The 19,185-nt window shown below is 41.4% G+C and overlaps 1 protein-coding gene and 1 non-coding gene across 2 annotated transcripts in view; both read left to right on the forward strand.

Moving 5' to 3' along the window:
* SLX4IP (SLX4 interacting protein) overlaps positions 1-19,185 on the forward strand; it is a 183,677-nt gene that overhangs the window by 70,739 nt on the left and 93,753 nt on the right.
* On the forward strand, positions 4,819-4,925 carry LOC138401282 (U6 spliceosomal RNA). Its single transcript, XR_011236446.1, has one exon. It is a non-coding gene; the product is annotated as a U6 spliceosomal RNA (small nuclear RNA).

Here is a 19,185-nt window from a genome sequence, read left to right on the forward strand (position 1 = left end):
CAGGACAAATGGGCTGGCGTGAATTGGGTACAGTGGTACCTCTGAAGAGTCCTGCCAGCCCAAACCACTGGGTCTATTGCTGGAGTCCACTCCCTGGGTTACTTCATCAGAGTACCAAGGCTTTGGTGCCGAGTTCTTGCCCCGCCATTGACCTTTCTGGAGAAATGGAACCAGCTTGTTTTCTTATTCTAAGTTGCTGATGGTTCTTGAGAACTTAAAAAGTTTGCAATATGTTGTTCTCATAATCTGCTGACACCCATGTAATCTCTGGTGTATCATACATATTTCCTCAATAAGATGGGGCTGATGGTGTGTATTCATCGTTTGGATGCACATAAAGCTTTCTTAATCATAGCCTCAGAAAAACACGTTGAAAGTCATTTATTCAGTTTCCTACCCTTCTGTCCCTTCCGCATCCTCCCTGCCACAGGCTCATAGTGCCCCCAGGGATTCACCTGACTCCCATGCAGGCAGTAAGGTGATAAGGCTCTTCCTTACCTTGAGCTGAAATCCGCCTACCTTAAGTTGTTTTAATTTTGTCAACAGAATATGTCCACCAGCTCTTCAGCAATAACAAGAGCAGTACAAATGGCTAGTTTAACAAAAAGCAGTAAGAGCAGCTGGGCACTTCCCACCTTACCCAACGCTCACCATCTCCTTGTGTGGACAGTCCTGTTCCTACCCTAGTCTCACAGACGAGGCTTGAAGAAGGTGAAAGAGCCACAGTTAGGTGGTCAGATTGAGAGCAGAGCCCTGAGTCACCACGTTATGCTGACACACTCTGCATGTGACAGCCCTTCCTGTCACAGTCCTCTTTCTTTACCAACACCAAATCTTCTCTCCTTCTGTATTAATTAGTTGAGTTCCTTTGGCCATTCTGTATATAATGTTCTCAGACATCGCACTCGGTCATTCCTCCTAATTTGGATTCTTTCTAGTTTGACAGAATCCTCTGGAAATTTGGTGCCCATGAGGAAGCTGTGTTTTGATAAATTTTAGTTTCATTTTTAATATGGAATTGCCACATAGTAAAAACCCATGCTTATCATAAGAAGTAATTTGCTGGTGGGTTTTTTTTTTTTTTTTTTCCCTGTCAGAGAATAGCACACAAATGTGAGATCATGTGATTGGAAGGCTGAGTGACTTGAGTCTAGAACAGGGTTTGGCAAAATTTTTCTGTAAAGAGACAGATAACAAATCTCTTAGGTTTCGTGGACCGTAAAGTTTCTGTTGCATGAACTCAACTCTGCCATTGTTGTGCGAAAGCAAATATAGACAGTATGTAAACAAATGATCATAGTTGTGTTCTAGTAAAATTTTATTTATAAAAACAGACAGCAGCTGGGTTTTGACCTTGGATCATAGTTTGTACTTGATAATGACAGAACTTACAAGTGGGTGCTAAGAAGGGTAGTCCTCGATGTTTTGGCTTAATTATTAGTAGCACCCCTTTTTAGTTTCAAAAGTGCCTTGGTCAATGAATTAATGTGTTGTCACTCTAGTATTATGTCACTTTAAGGTTCTTAATGAGACTAAGGTGAAATAGAAACTGTGGTTTCTGTCCCAACTACAGTCAATTATTTTGTGTTACAAAATAATTTGTGTCAGGACTTTTCTGCCTCAGGTGACTGTTGTGTAGAGTCCTGTCCTGTTCCATTCCAAAAAAGAAGCCCTGGCAGTAGAATACTCAGGGAGGGAAAAACAGAGACCTCCCCGAGGAATATTCCCTAGGTCACTTTTTTGGAGTAGTACCTGTATGCTGTGCACCGTACCAAGGGCTTTATATGGTCTATCTCGGGAAATATCCACTAATCCCATGAGTTAAGTATGATTATTATTTCCATTTTACTGATAAGGAAACTGAAGGCATAGGAGGTTAGGAACTTTGCCTAGGGTCACAGAGGTAGTAGTTTGATTTGGATTTAGACCTGTTCTTACCCCAGAACCCAAGCTTCGAGGCTGAACAAGCATGAAATCATTAAAATTTAATAAATCAGTCAAAGGCAAGCAGGTAGAAGATTGGGATGAGGTGGCAGACATCACTTCCTACCTTATCCTTCTTAGGCATAAACATCACCGGGGTCGGGGAGTGTTAGCTGGACCCTTTCCATGGTAGTAAAGGAATTACAAAATCCCAGGGCTGCTGGCTGAGTGAAGCCTTAGGGCACTGGACGGACTTGAGGCCAGAAGATGCCGGGTGGGCAAGGATATCCTTGGATTTAGGGGATATAAAGCTTTTGAGGAGGGCTTGGGGGAGGCCACCTTTTGCATTAGAGCTGCCTCTGGCGTGCCTAGGGCTTTGGCTGGCTGGGCGGAAGGGCGAGAAGGCCAGGAGAGTCCTGGCTGTGCTTCTCACTGGTCATTGCCTCTGTAGCAGAGCAAAGAAGCCAGTGTTCCGCGCAGCAGCTGCCTGGCACTTAAGATGTGCATTTCCCTGGGACACCTGTGGCTTCTGGCAAGGACCGTGGCGGGAGAGTGGCCCACATTAGTCTCTGGACTCTTGTACTTTAGACCCCCATACTTTCAGCTCAGTGATTTAAGGAGAACACCACGTTGTATATAATTTTCAAAGGGAGTTGCCTTCTTTAGATAAACCTGTGCCAAAAGGAAATCTTTAAAAATAATTCCCATCAGCTCTTATTATTTCTGGGTGGTATTTTTTTGTACAGTTTCCAAAGCAGTGACCCTAACTGTAGTGAGGACAGTCATTTGGAGCTTTTGCAAACCACTCCGAGAAAAGTGCAAAGAAGGGTGCCCTGTAGGTTTGGTTACATAACTGCCCCCGCCCCCAGAGGGGGAAAGGGGAGCCAGTGGGTTTTTCTCCTGGCCCCAACTTTTTCACATGTGTCCTTTGAGGTGTATTCTAGTTGATGCGTTTTCCCAGATTTTGAAAGTTGCCCCAGGACAACTGTCTGGCATCAGGACAAATGAGAAGATGTTTCCTGTTTGCTGACTCTTGCCCCAACTTCTTTCTCTGTTCTGTTAAGCCCTTGGCTAAATTCTTTCCTCTTGTATTCCACATTTTAACTGATGTTAGGGCACCAAGTGCAAAAATCTGCAAACAGTTAGTTGAGCATTCTGATCAGAGCATACTAAAGTTCTCATAGCACGGAAAGATCACCCTCTGTATAATGGATTAAACATTTAATAACTGTACTAATAATCCCAAACACTTTTAATGGGCCACACGAGAGCCTTAATGTGGTTTAAAAAAAAAAAATGTATTTCTTCACTGTCAAGTTAACTTGCGTCAAGTTGAGGGAAATTATTTGAGGCAACTTTTGAGGATTGGAGGTTTTTAAGCCTAGGAACAATTAGTATATTCTGTAAGTAGTTTTTACGTAGAAAGAGATAACGGAAATGGGGTGAGTATTAACTTAGTGCAGTGTGCGTTTCGTTGCAGGTTAATACTTTGCAGGGTGAGCAATGTCCCACCAATCCGTTGCATCTGCTGTGTGTCAGGGTGAGTGATTTTGAGTAAGGCTGGCAGCAAAACCGGTGTCGGAACGTAGGTCTCCTTGGCTTCCAGACCTGCTCTTTGATTAGGAATGTGGGCTGTTTGAATTTGGTTCTGTTTGAAGTATTTTAGAAAATAGGACACTATTGAGGGACAAAAATCAAAGGTCGATGTGTTTTGTATTAAATTAGATTCACATTTATTTTTCAGTTGAAGCATTTTTTTGAGAAATTATTCTCTGGTGAAACAGGTGTGCATTTGAAACGATGCAGTTGCTTTCCAAAGCTCAAAAAGAAATTAAAACAAGCACTAAGTCCAATAATGTAATTACCAATTTTACTTTGTTTTGGCTTATTTAAAATAGTATTGGCTCCTTACTCCAAGTGAAATCCAGTCAAAACACAGTTATAATGTGCGTATATTAAGGACTTAGGAAACTGATATTTCTCAAGTATTTGGAAGGAAATGATGTCTTCTGTATAAAATTCATGTCATAAGTATAGCTCATCATCAGTTCACTAGCCTGAATGCTGTACCTGAATGATAGCTTTTTTAAATTTAAAAACTGTGTTTAGTTGAAAGTTTAAGATACTTGCATATATTATTATCATAGGTCTATTTGTATGTTTAGTATCAAAATATCAACTAGTTCTTTCTTTCTTTCTTTTTTTTTTTTTTTTTGAGACAGGGTCTCTCTTTGTCACCTAGGCTGGAGCGCAGTGGTGTGATCATAGCTCAGTGGAGCCTCAAACTTCTGGGCTCAAGTGATCATCCTGTCTCAGCCTCCTGAGTAGCTGGGGCTATACGCATGTGCCACTATGACTGGCTAATTTTTTTTTTTTTTTAATTTTTTTTTTTAGATAGGGTCTGGCCATATTGCCCCGGCTGGCCTCAAACTCCTAGCCTCAAGCAATCTTCCTGTCTCAGCCTCCCAAAGTGCTGGAATTATAGGTGTGAGCCACTGTGCCCAGCCTCAATTACTTCTTTCCTAAAGCTGATAATTTAAGAAAATAGTCTTTATACCTGGTTTTACAGTGTAGTCACCTGAGAACACCTCTCTCACTTGCGTCTTGTGGCTACTTTTTTCTTCACCTTAGTATCTGTGTGACCCAGTAGTGCTGTCTTTGGCATGTTTAGGTGTATACATACGCAGAGAGTGTAAATGCTTGCAAGTTTTTATCCTTTGAGGGGAAGTTTAGTTTTCAGTTTAGAAAAAATAGTGGGCTATTGATGATCGTAGATAAATAAGGAGGTTAATGTTACTGAGCAAAGCTTGAGGGTATGACTCTAAAATAATAAGATTTGTTTTCCTGTGAGGCTTATAAACTGACTCTGGGGGCTGTCACAGAAAACAAATTCCTGCGCTCGCTTCAGCAGCATATTTACTAAAATTGGAATGATGCAGGGAAGATTAGTATGGCCCTTGCTCAAGGATGACACACAAATTTGTGAAGCGTTTCATATTAAAAAAAAAAAAAAAATCTCAAGTGTTGACAGCATTCAGGAATGAGCATTCTGCCTTCTAAGGTGTGTGTGTGTTTGCACGTGTTCATTCTGGGATGTTTTATAACAAATCAGATTCATTGCTTTACTCTTCATCAAGATGGGTCTAACTTGGAGCAACCCACAAGCTCACGCCATTGAAGACAGCTGTGATAGAAACATCAAGTAACAATAAGTTCACTGCCTTGTCTTCTTAGAAGGAATTTGCTCGCATCAGCAAAGCACATCTCTTAGAGTGGCTTAGGTTGTCTCCATTGGCTTTTATTCCTCTTTCCCTTTCACAGAATGAAAAATGTCTGGGCAGTTACAGCTTTGTTCTAAAGTGGCCCATAATTTTGTCTATGTTTTACATCCCAGTGGATTCCTAAGACCAAATATGGTATTGCTTCTCAGAGAGGTCTTCTTTTCTTTCCCTTCAATCTATACAATATTTAAATAGATTTATTTTGAGTTCAAGATTATCTTTTAGGTCAGCCTGCAACTTCAAACCTGCTAGACTAATGTGTTTGGATGAGCATGGGAGGAAGTACATATGTCCACCCTGGTCATTTTAAATTGTCAAGCCTTTGCGTTTGAGAAAGCATTCATAAGAATTTGTGAAATTGTTTTAAACCAATTTTTTCCCTTGAGCCCATGCCATCAAATCTCTTACTGGTTCTTTGTTTCCATGTGTACCACCCAAAAAGACCGCTTCTGTAATACCTGCCATTCCACGGTCGGTGCTATACCTGTGTTTTGTAGCACTGCCAAAGGCCAGGAGTACTGTCATGCCTCTTGTGGCTTGATAAGGGGAGATTCAGAGAGAGATGAAAGGGGAGGCAGGACCAGGTTTGAGACAAAGGGGAGACACAGGCCAGAACTTCATACAAGGTGGGGATAAACGGGATGTTTTAACAGAAGCGATGTGTCTGTAAGTATCTTCCCACATTAGAAATGAAAAATGCCAACATTTATTAAAAGAAATGAAAATGTGAAGTGTTCTCTTTAGGGAGAGGGGCATATCTTATGGGTTAGAAGAGTCCCAGAGTCCCAAGTTGGACTACACTGTAGCTGCTTCCTGTAACATCTCAGTACCTACGTTTCTCATCAGTAAATTGGAGCAGGGGACACTAGGCCCTGCTGCATAGTGTTGACATGAAGAATAAGTGAGGAGAGCACTTTGGGTGTGTAGAAATCCCTTAGTGTGTGCTGATGCTGGGGCTGCCGTTCCTGGAGGTGCTGAGAAGATACTTGGGCTTTTGTTCACCAGCCTCATCCGTTTACCATTGGTGCGAGCCGGAGCGAGTCTTCTAACTTCTCTGGGCCTTAATCAGTTTCAGCCTCTGTCAAATAAGGGATTTGCTATACACAGGGTCCTTCCCGAAGGAGAATTTTATGTTTTTAAGCTGAAATTGTATTTATCCCACAAAACAAACTGAGTATAAATAATACTTTAAAAAAATAAGAGTTCTAGTTAGAAAAATTAATGTTCTGCTAGAAAGATATACTTACTGGCTTTAGGAAAATGTTGATTAAACTGACATTGTTGCTTTCCTGCCGGAAATTGAGCCTTGCCACTCCTGATGGCTGTACTCCAACCAGCGCTAGAGGCTTTTTTCTAATGGAGGCGGAGGATGTCTGCCGAACACAGATTCTTTCCTGCCTGGTGTTCTGAAAGTAACATTTATATAAATTAACCATGATAAAATTATTGCGCTAGAGAAATTTTTTAAAAATCTGTTTTCTTGAGGTGCAATTTACATGCAATAAAATGTACGCATTTAAGTGTACAGTTGGATGAGTTTTGATAGATGTTTACATCTGTGTAATAACCACTGCATTATAGACTCATAAAAACAGCTTTATTGAGATATAATTCACATACCATGTATGTGATAAGATTCAACCATGTAAAGTGCATAATTCAGTGGTTTTTAGTATATTCAGAGTTGAGCAGCCATCACCATAATCCAATTTTAGACCATTTCATGACCTCAAAAAGAAACCGCGTACCTATTAACAGTCACTTGCCATTTCTCTCCCCATCACTGTCCCCACTCCTAGCCCAAGGCAACCATGAATTTATTTTCTGTCTTTATAAATTTGCCTATTTTGGGCATATCCTATAAATGGAGCTATACAATATGTGATATTTTGTGACTAGCTTCTTAGCAAAATGTCTTCAATGTCCAACCATGTGGCACTTGTCAGTACTTTCTTTCTGTGATTAAATAATATTCCATTGTATGGACATGCCACCTTTTGTTCATTCATTGGTTGATAGACATTTGGACTGTGTCCACTTTTGGACTGTTATTACTAATGCTGCTATGAATGTTTGTGTGAAAGTTTTTGTGTACACTTACATGTTTTCATTTCTTTTGGGTGTATAACCGAGGAATGGAATTGCCAAGTCATATGGTGACTCTGTGTTTAACTTTTTGAGGACCTGCCAGACTGTTTTCAAAGTGGCTGTACCATTTTACCTTCCCAGCAGCAATGTGTGATGGTTTTAGTTTCTCCACATCCTTGTCCAACACTTATTATTGACTGTCTTCTAGTTTACAGCCATCATTGTGGTATGAAGATGTGTCTCAATTATGGTTTTAATTTGCATTTTTTGATGGATAATGATATTGAGCATTTTTTCATGTGCTTATTGACCATTTGTTTATTATCTAGAGAAATGTCTCTTGAAATTTTGTGCCCATTTATAAGTTTGGTTATTTGTCTTTTTATTGTTGAATTGTAAGTGTTCATATATATTCTGATCAGATACATGGTTTGAAAGCATTTTCTCCATTCTGTGGGTTATCTCTTCTCTTTCTTGATCGTGTGCTTTTGAAGCACAAATGTTTTTAATTTGGTAAGTCCAGTTTATTTCTTCTTTTTGCCACTTATATTTTTGGTATCATATCTAAAAAATCATTGCCTAACCAAGATCTTGAAGGTTTATGCCTATGTTTTCTTCCAAGAGTTTTATAGTTTTTGTTCTTAACATTTAGGTCTATGGCCCATTTGGGTTAATTTTTATATATGATTTAAAGAATGGGCCCGACTTCATTGTTTTCTGTGTGGTTACTCAGCTGTCCCAACACCATCTGTATGAACATGTTTTCTTAAATTCTTTCTCTCTTTAATCTTGGGATCACATTATAGAGTTTGAAAGAAAAACTAATTCCTTGCCCATCTTCCATTCCCGATCCCCAGAAGTGTTCACTCTAAACCCTTTTAGCTGTTTCTTTTGGTTTTTAACTTCCATATTTGTAAATAACATGCTTATTTGGCATTTTCTTGAGTATTATTTAAAGCTCGATGTATTTATTTTGACACATTTTCATATAAAGCCTTTGTGTTTTCATTATTATGACAATATTTTAATGATTATGACAGTTTTTACTGCTGAGCCAAGCAGTGTGCTCTGATTACATTTCCTTTCTCTTTGAGTTAATTTCCTACCGCTTTTTTGTTTTCATTTGCCTGCTCTCCGTAGCAGGGCAGTCTCGCTGATCTGCCCCTCACTCTCCAGCAGCTGGTTAAAGTGCTGCCAACCCAGTTCTCTACACGGTTGGACCTAGCAGGTAATCTTCCTATTCCTTTTTTTCCCCGTTGTCTTTCCTTTTGTTCTATGAGTCATCCCGCCTGGACTCCTCTTCCTTGGCTCCATTCATTCTAGGCTGGTTGTTCTCCATGATCATTGGCCTTCCAGAGGCTTCCTTTTGCTGTTTTAGGAGTTTTTGTCACCCCTCCCCAGCTTTCTAGCTTAGCGTGAGTGTTACTGTCAGAGTTCCTTTACTTACGGTTGAGGAACCTGATGCCTAGACTAATAAGCCCCTTGTCTAATATCCTTGAGCTAGTTAGTCTTTTCCTGCTCAAGGCTACTGAAAATGAATAAAAATCAATTAAAATGCTGAGTCAAGAGCAGCTCACTTACTCTGAATGGCAGTCTTACTCATCAGGACGAGAGTGCTGGGAACCAAGAAGTCACCAGGAAAAGACCGGAAGTAGTGCTGCATCCCCGTATATGGCCACCAAGGCCCAAGCTCCTTCCTCCCACATCTGTCCCCATGCAGCAACTGCTTCTCTCTTGTTTCTTTCTTTCTTTCTTTTCTTTTTTTTTTTTTTAATTTGAATAGATTTAGGAGTATAAGTGGTTTTTGGTTACATGGATGAATTGTATAGTGGTGAAGTCTGGACTTTTAGTGTACCTGTCACCCGAGGGTGAAGAAGGGGACACTGTTACACTGTTGGTGGAAATGTAAGTCTGTACAACCTCTATGGAAAGTGATGTAGAGATTTCTCAAAGAACTAAAAGCAGGTGTACCATTCAATCCAGCAATCCCACTACTGGGTATCTACCCAAAGGCGGCTTCTTTTATGCACAATTCTTAAGCACTTGGCTATTTGGCTTTCTATGGCACAACAGATAATCTGACAATTTTAAAATTTAGGAGCAGAGGGAATGCTAGAGATGGGCACACTATGAGCAGTAAGAAGTGCCAATTATTAGCTAAGGGGACAGATGGGCAAATTATTGTAAAAATCCATAATTAATAAAGACCTGAATTATGGGTCATTTGACCTTATTATAGAAAGTCATGTGTGAGTCAGGATCACACAGAAATATCACTTTATTAGGGTACTCCTCAGTGACTGGCCTGTCTTCCTCTCTCCCTCCCTCCTCTCTTCCTTCAAGAGATATTTATGAAATAGCTCCTTCATGCTAGACATGGTGCCTGGTGTTCCTTATGAACATGAAGTGCTTAAAGGAGTAGCTTCAATTATTAATTATCTGAAAAACAGTCTTATGTAGAATAATCCATTTGTCACAATTATAAGTAAAAGAATTATCACCTTAGCCTATGATGGAACCTGGATTTAATAACTTAACCCCCCTTACCTGCTTTAAAAAAACACATCACAATGACCTTTAAATGGTATTTATATCTCTAAAACTATTTATAACCCATTAAGTTTTTTTAAAAGTATATATGTATTTCAGTGATACTTAAAAAAAAATGTTTGTGATCTGTCTTTATGTCTTATTGTTGTAACTCTGCCTTAGTTAACCAGGAAATCTATTATTAGAGCATGTCAAGATTCTAAAAAAGAGTTTTACGTAATATGTTGAAATAAAAATATACTGAATGTATATGTTAGGACACTATCTTTAAGTCTGACCACTTCCTTAGAACAAAGAAAATCTGGAAGTGGTCTTAGTCGTGATCTGGACCAACCCCTCCAGATTTTCCAGAGGAGACTGAGTGAATACAGTGCTGAAGTGGAACAAAACCTCCCCTGCTGTACCACCTCTCTCAGTTACCAAGAAAGGACAACGTCCCTCTTTGAGCGGATCTAGTCCTTACACAGTAAAGGAACCAGTTAGAACTTCCATTAACCACAGACGTGGAAGAGGAAGAAGCAATGGTGGCAAGTGACAGGGATCACCAAGATGGGCTGGGTGGCAGCTGGCGGCAGGGGAGGGGTGGGCCCAACAGTTCAGAGACGCTAAACGGGGGCTTGATTAAATGTGTGACGTGCAAGCATTAGAGATAATTATTAAGGTAAAACTGGAAAATGTCTGTTTTGATCTTCTTCTGTCAATAGAAAATGTAGGTTGTGGTGCATTTTCTGGTAGTGGTAGAATTATTAGCTCTCTCTTAATGTTGCCTTTTTCTTGAGATCTTGGCTCTTTTTGCAGACACTTATTAAAGCCCTCCTAACAATCTCAGTGACATAAATCAATGGTTCTCAAACCTCTTCTCCTCCACCCCCCCCTTTTTTTTTTTTTTTTGAAACAGAGTCTCACTCTGTCGCCCTGGGTATAGAGTGCAGTGGTGTCCTCGTGGCTCACTGCAGCCTCAAACTCCTGGCCTCAAGGGATCCTCCTGACTCAGCCTCCTGAGTAGCTGGGACTACAGGCATGCGTCATGATGCCTGGCTAATTTTTCTATTTTTAATAGAGATGGGGTCGCACTCTTGCTCAGGCTGGCCTCAAACTCCTGAGCTCAAGCGATCCTCCTGCCTCAGCCTCCCAGAGTGCTAGGATTTACAGGCATGAGCCACCATGCCCAGCCTTCTCCTCCCCTTTTTAAAAGCTATGCAGCCTTTTCTTAAAGTGATATGAGGAAACAGAGCATACACACCCATAGAGTGGAAGTGCTATGTTGGTGGGAGCCAGGTGCTCCCTTTTCTTCCCCACAAGCAGCCCAACAGGGAGCAGAGTGAGGGACACGCATGGCCCTTGGCCTCCTGGGCCTGCGGGTGCCGGTGACAGCACATGAAACTAAAACTTGGATTTTGCCGACCTGTCGTATTCTCACCCACATGCCTCGCCCCATTAAAATGCCCTTCCCTCACCCAGATCCAGGGGTTCCTGGAGAATGAGTCATCTCATGTGCTCACATATCGGCCCAGGTGGCTGTGGCTGGTCCCCTTCCCCACAGAGCACCCTCCTTGTTCTTCCTTAATCCACCATGCCACAGGAGCCCACCCACAGATCCATAAAGGGATCATCTCTCTTGCCCCGTGGCGTGGCCCCGTGGTGGGGAAGGGGGTCCCCCCACAGGGTTGCTCGGGCAGTCTGTGAATACAGAGTTCAGTAGGACAGCACGTCACAGCCCCCTCACTGAGTGCACAACACCCTTCCCTACTGCCCTAAGCTGTCACTGAGCCCAGGTCACACTGCAGTGTCTCCTTGCCTCTGTCCTTCCCTGCTTTGGCTAGGCCTGCCTGCGCGTGTCTGAACCCCAAGTGCAAACAGAGGTCAAGCCTTCCCTCCACATCAACCCTCTTGGCACAGGATGGGCCGGTGGGTACAAGTGAATGGAGCAGGTGGCAGTGACTGCCTCCCTGGCCAGATGATCTCAAGCTCTGTTCCACCTGGAAGGGACACTCTGCCATAAGATACTGTGATAACCACTGAGAGGTAGAAATGGCTCGTAACTTTCTCCTGCTGGTGGAAGTTTATGTTAAATTTGTTTCTAGTGATCAAGGTCCATGTAAGCTAGTTCACAGAGGGGAATTGGGAGTTGAACTCATTCAAATCACATTTAACTGATTTTCGAAAATGTTAGATTGACTACATCTTTCCCCTCTTTCAACTGAACTCTGTATGTGAACATAGTCAAATTGCTTTTGAATTTATTTCTCCATATCTGTAGGCGTGTGCTTATATGGAGTGAGATTAATTATAAGATGAATAAAGTAGTAGATCCTTCACCTTCTAAAATGTTGCATTAAACTCTAATAACTGTTTTTAAAATGAGACAGTAAGCACCACGGAAGACAGGGAGCAGGACTGCGTGTTCACATCGCCTTCCCCAGGGCCTGGCACCAAGCACCCGGTGCTGATTTAATGAATGGATGAATAATTTATTGCAGGAGGTGATACATTGGAGCTGTCTGCTAGAGAATGTATTACGTGAGAAGCTCATGTTAAACTTTAAAATCATGAGCAGATTAAGAAATCTTTTTAAGAGTTACCTCTCATTATATTATATAAACAAGAAGTCACATTATCATTTAGCTACAACCAAATTCTTACTTGAATCTATTAAATCCATTTTTTAAACGATGTGAAACAGTAAGTGAAGTATCATTTTTTTTTTTTTTTTTTAAAATGAATTGGTAGGAGGAGACAGTTGATGCCTGGCTGTTTGGTTTGTTTTTGTTCTTGTCCGACACGGGCCTGGGAGGGCTGGGCTGGCCGATCTGATGTGGGTCCTGCAGGGGTACTGGGGCCAGCAGGCCTACAGCCCTGAAGCCTGCGGGTTGGGAGTGTAGAGAGCAGAAAGGGCCAAGTGACAGCAGAAAGGCCCAGTGACAGCAGCAGGCCAGGGCTGCGTGAGGGAAGAAAGCTGCAGGCCTCATGGGGTTGGTCAGATGGACTGGCTGTGTCCATCTGGGATTTATTACACAGCTACGGGGACGGGTTGCAGAACCCCAGGGTGGGAGGACACTCTGCAGTGCTCCTGTCCTTTGCTCCTCTTTGGGAATCAGCGTGGCCCTTCCCAGGCTCTGTCGCAGCTCCACAGTGCCCGGGTTTGTGTGTGACAGGCGTGGCCGTGCGGGGAGATGCTCCTGACCACCCCCCCGCCCTGCCCTGGTTCCGTGTTGCTGAGAAACATGAAAGGATTGTTCCATCCGCTATGAGGAGGCCTGAGATGAAGTCAGAAACACACGGGGCTCCCAGGGGCCCACTCAGTGGTGATGAGAAAGTAGTCATAGGGAAGAGATCTAATTGGAAATTCAGTTTGCTATGGGCACAAAAATGTCTTTGATGTTTAAAATAATTAACATTTTTATGAGTTGCTTTTAAGTTTTTATTAGACCTGTGGGGGCGCAAGATGGCAGTGGAACTACAAAAGTACTAGCCAAGTGCAGAAGACAGCACAGTGCTGAGGAGGAGGACTGGGGCTCGGCCGGTTACTCGTCATTCGCTCTTTTCAGAGCCTCAGTCTACAGATCTCAGAAATGGGGATAATGATCCCTGCTTGCCCACATCTGAAGCCCAGCACATCCAGAAGTCTCATCTCCTGCCCTGTCGCACTTGCTTGTTTCTTGGACATTTCTCCTGGTCATTTCTGCTGTTGTCTTGGTTCAGGCTGTCATCTGCTGCTAGGACTCCAGAGCAGGCACTTAACTAGCATCCCTTACTTCAGTTTCTCCCCTCGGCACCCATCCTCCCCTTTGGATCCAGGGTGATCCCGTGTGTGTGTGTGTGTGTGTGTGTGTGTGTGTGTATCCTGTATGATAAAGAGAAAACTTCTTGGAACATTATTAAAAATAAAACAAAATTTTTACAGTCTGGTCCAGCCTACTTTTTTCTTTTCTTTCAACAGTGGTTTCTTTGTAATTAACATTTTAAAATCATTTTTATATATATACTATTTAAAATATCAGATGACATTACTACAAGGATTTTAAGGAAAAGTAACAGATCCCTGCTTACACTTCTTCCTATCCCCAAATCCTGTATCTCAGAAGACACCTCTTTTTAGTGTCTTGATTTGCCAATTTTGACATTATCTGTTGACTTGTGTAGATAATACTCTTGCTTCCCACCTATGCACATAGAAACTTCCCTTCTTTCTATCTTCCATAGTTGTATCGCAATGTTTGGTTAAATCTGTGTTTAAAGTTTATATTATTATATAATTATATGGATATATAATTGTTTACGTATTTTCACTGCTTAGACAAACTATACCTTGACTATATTTTCTTACTGTTAGAGTGGTTTGTTTATCCTGGAATTTGGAGTTGCCCCTTCTTTTTTGGGGGGAGGGTATAGTTTTCTTTGTTTCTATCACTATTTTCCTCCACAATTATCCAGATGAACTATAAAGTCCTTCTAAAAAGTATGTCCCCGCTATCAAACCCATTACATGACGTATCCGCACATCTCCTTGTCTCTTCCTGGAGATGTCATTCTGCTGCTGTCTGGACTGGCAACATGCAAGGCTCAGCGCACCAACGTCATCTTCCACTCAGCTCCACCTCTCTATGTTAGATCCTTTTTTTTTTTTTTTTTTTTTTTTTTGTATCTTCCTGAGAAAAGAATGCAGATGTGGGGTCTTGGGGTAAATGTCTGGCTGCCAGCATTCCTGGAGCCCAGCCTCAAGGCTCCCTGCAGTCTGTCCCCAGCTGGTCGGTGGCCCTGGCTGCTGGTCCTTCTTGTTCTGTCCTGCATTTCAGGCCTCATCTTCCTTCAGTGGGAGGACCCCATTTCACCTGGGCACTTTTACACCTCTGCGTTGTTCGCTCACTTCCCTCAGACTAGAGGGCTCTTCCCCAGTTTTCTACCTGGTAAAAGTCTAGTAGTCACCAAACTGGATATCTGTTCAGGTGATAAAATTTATAGTTGGGGAAAAAGCATGATTTCCACTTTGGTTTAGCAAAGCATGAACAGTTAGTTTTCCAGCAGGCGTATGGGAATTGTTGGGTTCGGATTTGTCAACTGCTGTGATCCTTTTTGGGATGAGCTAGGATATAATTCTTGAGCAAATAAAAATTAATAGTGTTTTCTCCAAGCAATTTTCAGCGTAGCAGGTAACTTTAGAAATGTTAACCAGCAAATGCTGGCGTTTGTCTGAAATGTGTCCTCCAGATCCCCACTCGGATGTTGTTTCCATAAGATTATTTTTGATCTGCTGAAATGTTTTTAGTTAGGTGTCTGTATTAGTTCCCTAGGGCTTACCATGACAAAGTACAAACCAGGTGGTTTCAAGCGATAGAAATCTATTCTCTCGTAGTTCTGGAGGCCAGAAGTCTGAAGTCAAGGTGTCGGCTGGGCTGTGCTTCTGGAGGTTCTAAAGGAAAAATCCTTCTTTGCCTCTTTTAGCTTCTGGTGAGTGCTGGCTTCCTTGTCGTGTGGCCACATCCTTCTGCTTTATCTTTGACACCTTTTCCTCTGTGTCTCTGTCTTCTCCTCTTTGTGCCTTTTATAAGGGCATTTAGGATTGGATTTAGGGCCCATCCAAGTAATCCAGGATAATCTCTTCATCTCAAGACCTTTAACTTAAACATCTGCAAAAGACCCCTTTCCCCAAATAAGGTAACATTCACAAGTTCCAGGATTAGAATGTGGACAACAGGGGCCACCATTCCACCTCCAACAAGCCTCCAAAGCAAGGTGCCCAGTGAGATACGTGGTCTCTGTCCATAATCAAAAGATACCTTCTCATCTGGTCTTGACGTTCACCCATCAGTCAGTATTTTGCTGTTTCATTCTTTCATGTAACAGGTAAACATCCTATGTACCAGGCCTTGTGCTCAATGCCTGCTTTATAAAAGCCAATAAAGACAAAATCCTGCCCCTCAAAGAGCCCACAGTGTTGCCAGAAAGACCAGCTTGCCCACGAGGCTCCTAACCTATTTGAATATATTCTTCAATAACCCTAAAAATAAGGAATTAAAAATACAAAGAGAAACTCTGGCAGGAATACTGGATACATGTGGAAGTTGCTGGGGGGGACTAGTTGGAAGACTAGTCTCAAGGTTTACGAAACAACAGAGGTGTTTTGAGCAGACTTTTAGTGTGCAGAGTGGCATTATGATACAAAATGAACAAGCCTCGAGTTAAACTTTCTGCAGTAATCCTCTCAGTTTACTCAATGTGTGGCCCTTTACTTCTTGCCCTAAAGACTTCCTGGCATCCCCAAGGAAGGTGCTTACACAAAGTGCAAGGCAAATGGAAGGTACTCTTCAGCCTCTGGAAATGCTTTATCACTTTCATTTTTTTTTAGGTACTTGTGTTACACTCAATTATTTCTCTAGGGTATTTTTATAAGGCTCTGTTGGACCTCAGTATAAGGAAGCATAACTTGGAAACCCCAAATTATCATCTGTATCAGAGGTTCTAATCCAGGGTTTCTTTACAGTATAGTGTGTTTTTAGGTAAATTATCATTAATAGAGTTACCTACATTTGTCAGTGGTTTCTTTCCAAAAAATTAAAAAAGATGGACAGTGTGTTTAAGGTTACCCATTTATATAATTACTCCTTTTCATTTGCATTCCATCCTGCTGTTTCATTAGGGAAATAGAAGTGTAGAGGGACAGCTGGTGCCTCTGTAATTGCACAGTAACCCCCAGCCTGCCTATCTGTGCACCCCTGGGAGCAGGTCACAAATGTCATCCTCTGGCTTGCGTGTTCCAATTTAAAAAAAAAAAAAAGTTGACAGACCTGGTGGTTCTATCTTTCCCGAGTAATTGATCATTAATGGGTGTTGTGTAACTATTGCTCAGGTAAGAGAATAACTTATTTTTATTTTTCACTGTCAGAGAAGTTAATTAAATAGTTCTGAGTTCTTACAAGTTAATTCAAAATGGCTTACGTTTTCCAACTCTGTACTAGTCTCACAACTTAAGTTTGAAGTTATAATTAAAACAAAATAGCATCAAGGCAATAAAAGAAAAAAAGCTTCATTCTTAAATGGACCCTTCGTGGGAACATTACATTAGTTTGATAAACATCATCATTTTTGAAATGTAATTAATTTTCATGATATTGGATCATTCAGGTGGGATTCTCACCTTTCACGGTCTCTCCTCCTCCTGCCCCTGTTTTCCCTCTTCTTCATCTGATACTCATGAATAATAACAAAAGCAACAACTAACATGTATAGAGTAGAAAAGAAGTTTACTTAGGAATGAAATGGCTTATGGAAGTTAAGATTTATCGGCCTTGCTATATTCCTGGAATTTTCTTTTTTCTTTTCTTTTTTCTTTCTATTTTATTTTATTTATTTATTTGAGCCAGAGTCTTGCTCTGTTGCCCAGACTAGAGTGCAGTGGCATGATCATGGCTCCCTGTAACCTCTAATTCCTGGACTCAAATGATCCTCCCACCTCAGCTTGCCCAGTAGCTAGGACTGCAGGTATGCACCACCATGCTTAGCTAATTTTTTTTTTTTTTTTCTGTAGAGGTGAGGGTCTCATTATGTTGCCCAGGCTGGTCTCGATCTCATAGCCTTGAGTGATTCTCCTGCCTAAGCCTCCCAAAGTGCTGGGATTACAAGTGTGAGCTGCCATGTCCGGCCTTATTCTTTAAAAAACAAAACAAAACAAAAAACTGCTAGGAATGTGTTGTCATTATACCAGACTTGCTTTTTGGAGTAAGCCCTGAACCTGTCTCCTTATATACTAGGCCAAGAGGGAAGAGCCTAGACATGTCAGCCCCCGTGGCCAGTATTCACCCACTAGTCACACTGCCGTGGGCTCAGCGTGTTTGGGTAGTCAGTCATGTTAGGTATTTTTGTAATTTGGGATTTTCCTTCTAAACATAGATGGCAACATCTCAGGTACCCTCAAACTATGTAACCAAATGCAGCCCAGCTCAAAGTTGGAGCTATAAGAGGCTCCCAGAACTTTCCCTTATGTATATGACTTAAACACAGGGCAGCATTTGTCTATTTCATTTTGATCTGTGCAAGGGAAGAAATGTGTGGATACACCAGTGAATCGTTCAGATGGATTTCTAAGTCTATTTGTTTTCCATATTCTCTGGTTTTTATAATAATACATTTAGGATGGTATCCAAAGACTAAAAAGTAGATTCAGATTTTGTTTACTGCTTTAACTTTATTAAAAGTCCAGTTTTAAGAGGAATGAGTGGATGTAATTTTTCAGTCATGCTAATATGAGATGTTTAATTTTTATAATGTCATCTTACGTTTTGTTCTTCAGCTTGTGATAGAGAATATAAAATAAATATAAATGGCTTGTTAAAAACTGATCCTGATTACTCACATTCTGTTTTTTTAATCCTACTTTTGCTAGAATTCCACATCTCTAAGAAAGGGAGAACACCAAAATCATTGAAAATTCAAGGACCCTCTCCCGTAATTGCTATCATATAAAATGTTCTTTTCAATTTGAGTCCATTTGGATATGAACCAACTTAAGCAAAAATTAGTAATCTTCTCAATGCCAGGAGGATTTCATGAGTGTGGGAAGCCTTTGGAGTCTCTGCCCTCAGTTTGGCAATTGTTTCATTTCTGTGCTCATGAAGACGTCCAAGACCATGTGCAATCTACAGAAGTTCCACCTACAGAGCCAGAATTGGGAGCGGACCAGCTAGGTTGGCAGCGTGAAGATTCTAGTTCTGTCTGACACAGTTTCGACTGCCCAGCCAGTACTCAGACACAGAGCGTGGTGCTCAGCAAAAGTTTTGGGAATCCATATTGTGAACAGGCTGGCACCCCGTCTACCTACTATTTAATTTATGGGAATCCAGACTGCCTTTGGAAGCAAAAATAGTGTTAAAAGGCTTGCTATGTTGCCTTCCCCAGCGTAAGACTGAGAAGTCTCAGAGATACAGGTTGGAGATTTGAAGCACAGTAATACGCTGGTTTGGTACTTTCATTTACTGCTTAGTCTTTGTTTCTGGTATGAGTTCGTGTGTTTAGATAATTCAGTGATTCTCTGAGCTCTTTTTCTTTGTGAGGTCTGTTTACACATTTGGAAATAGCAGTGAACATAGTACTATTAGTGTTTTGTGGCTTTTAGCGTTTGATTTCCCTCTGACGCCACCACCATGACATTAACCTTTGATGAGAGTAGAAGAAAATGATTACTAGTGGTTAATAATGTCCCGATGTTTTAGGAGTTTGGGAAGAGTGCCCATTTCCATGAAGGAGTCTGAAGGCTCACTTGGTGAGAAGCTCCCCGACCACATGTAAATTGAGAAATAGATTTCAAAATCAGTTTTGATTAAAAGGGAATTTGAGCCTGCTACTGAGA

This window comes from Eulemur rufifrons, chromosome 20 (assembly GCF_041146395.1).
Source record: "Eulemur rufifrons isolate Redbay chromosome 20, OSU_ERuf_1, whole genome shotgun sequence".
NCBI classification, from domain to species: domain Eukaryota; kingdom Metazoa; phylum Chordata; class Mammalia; order Primates; family Lemuridae; genus Eulemur; species Eulemur rufifrons.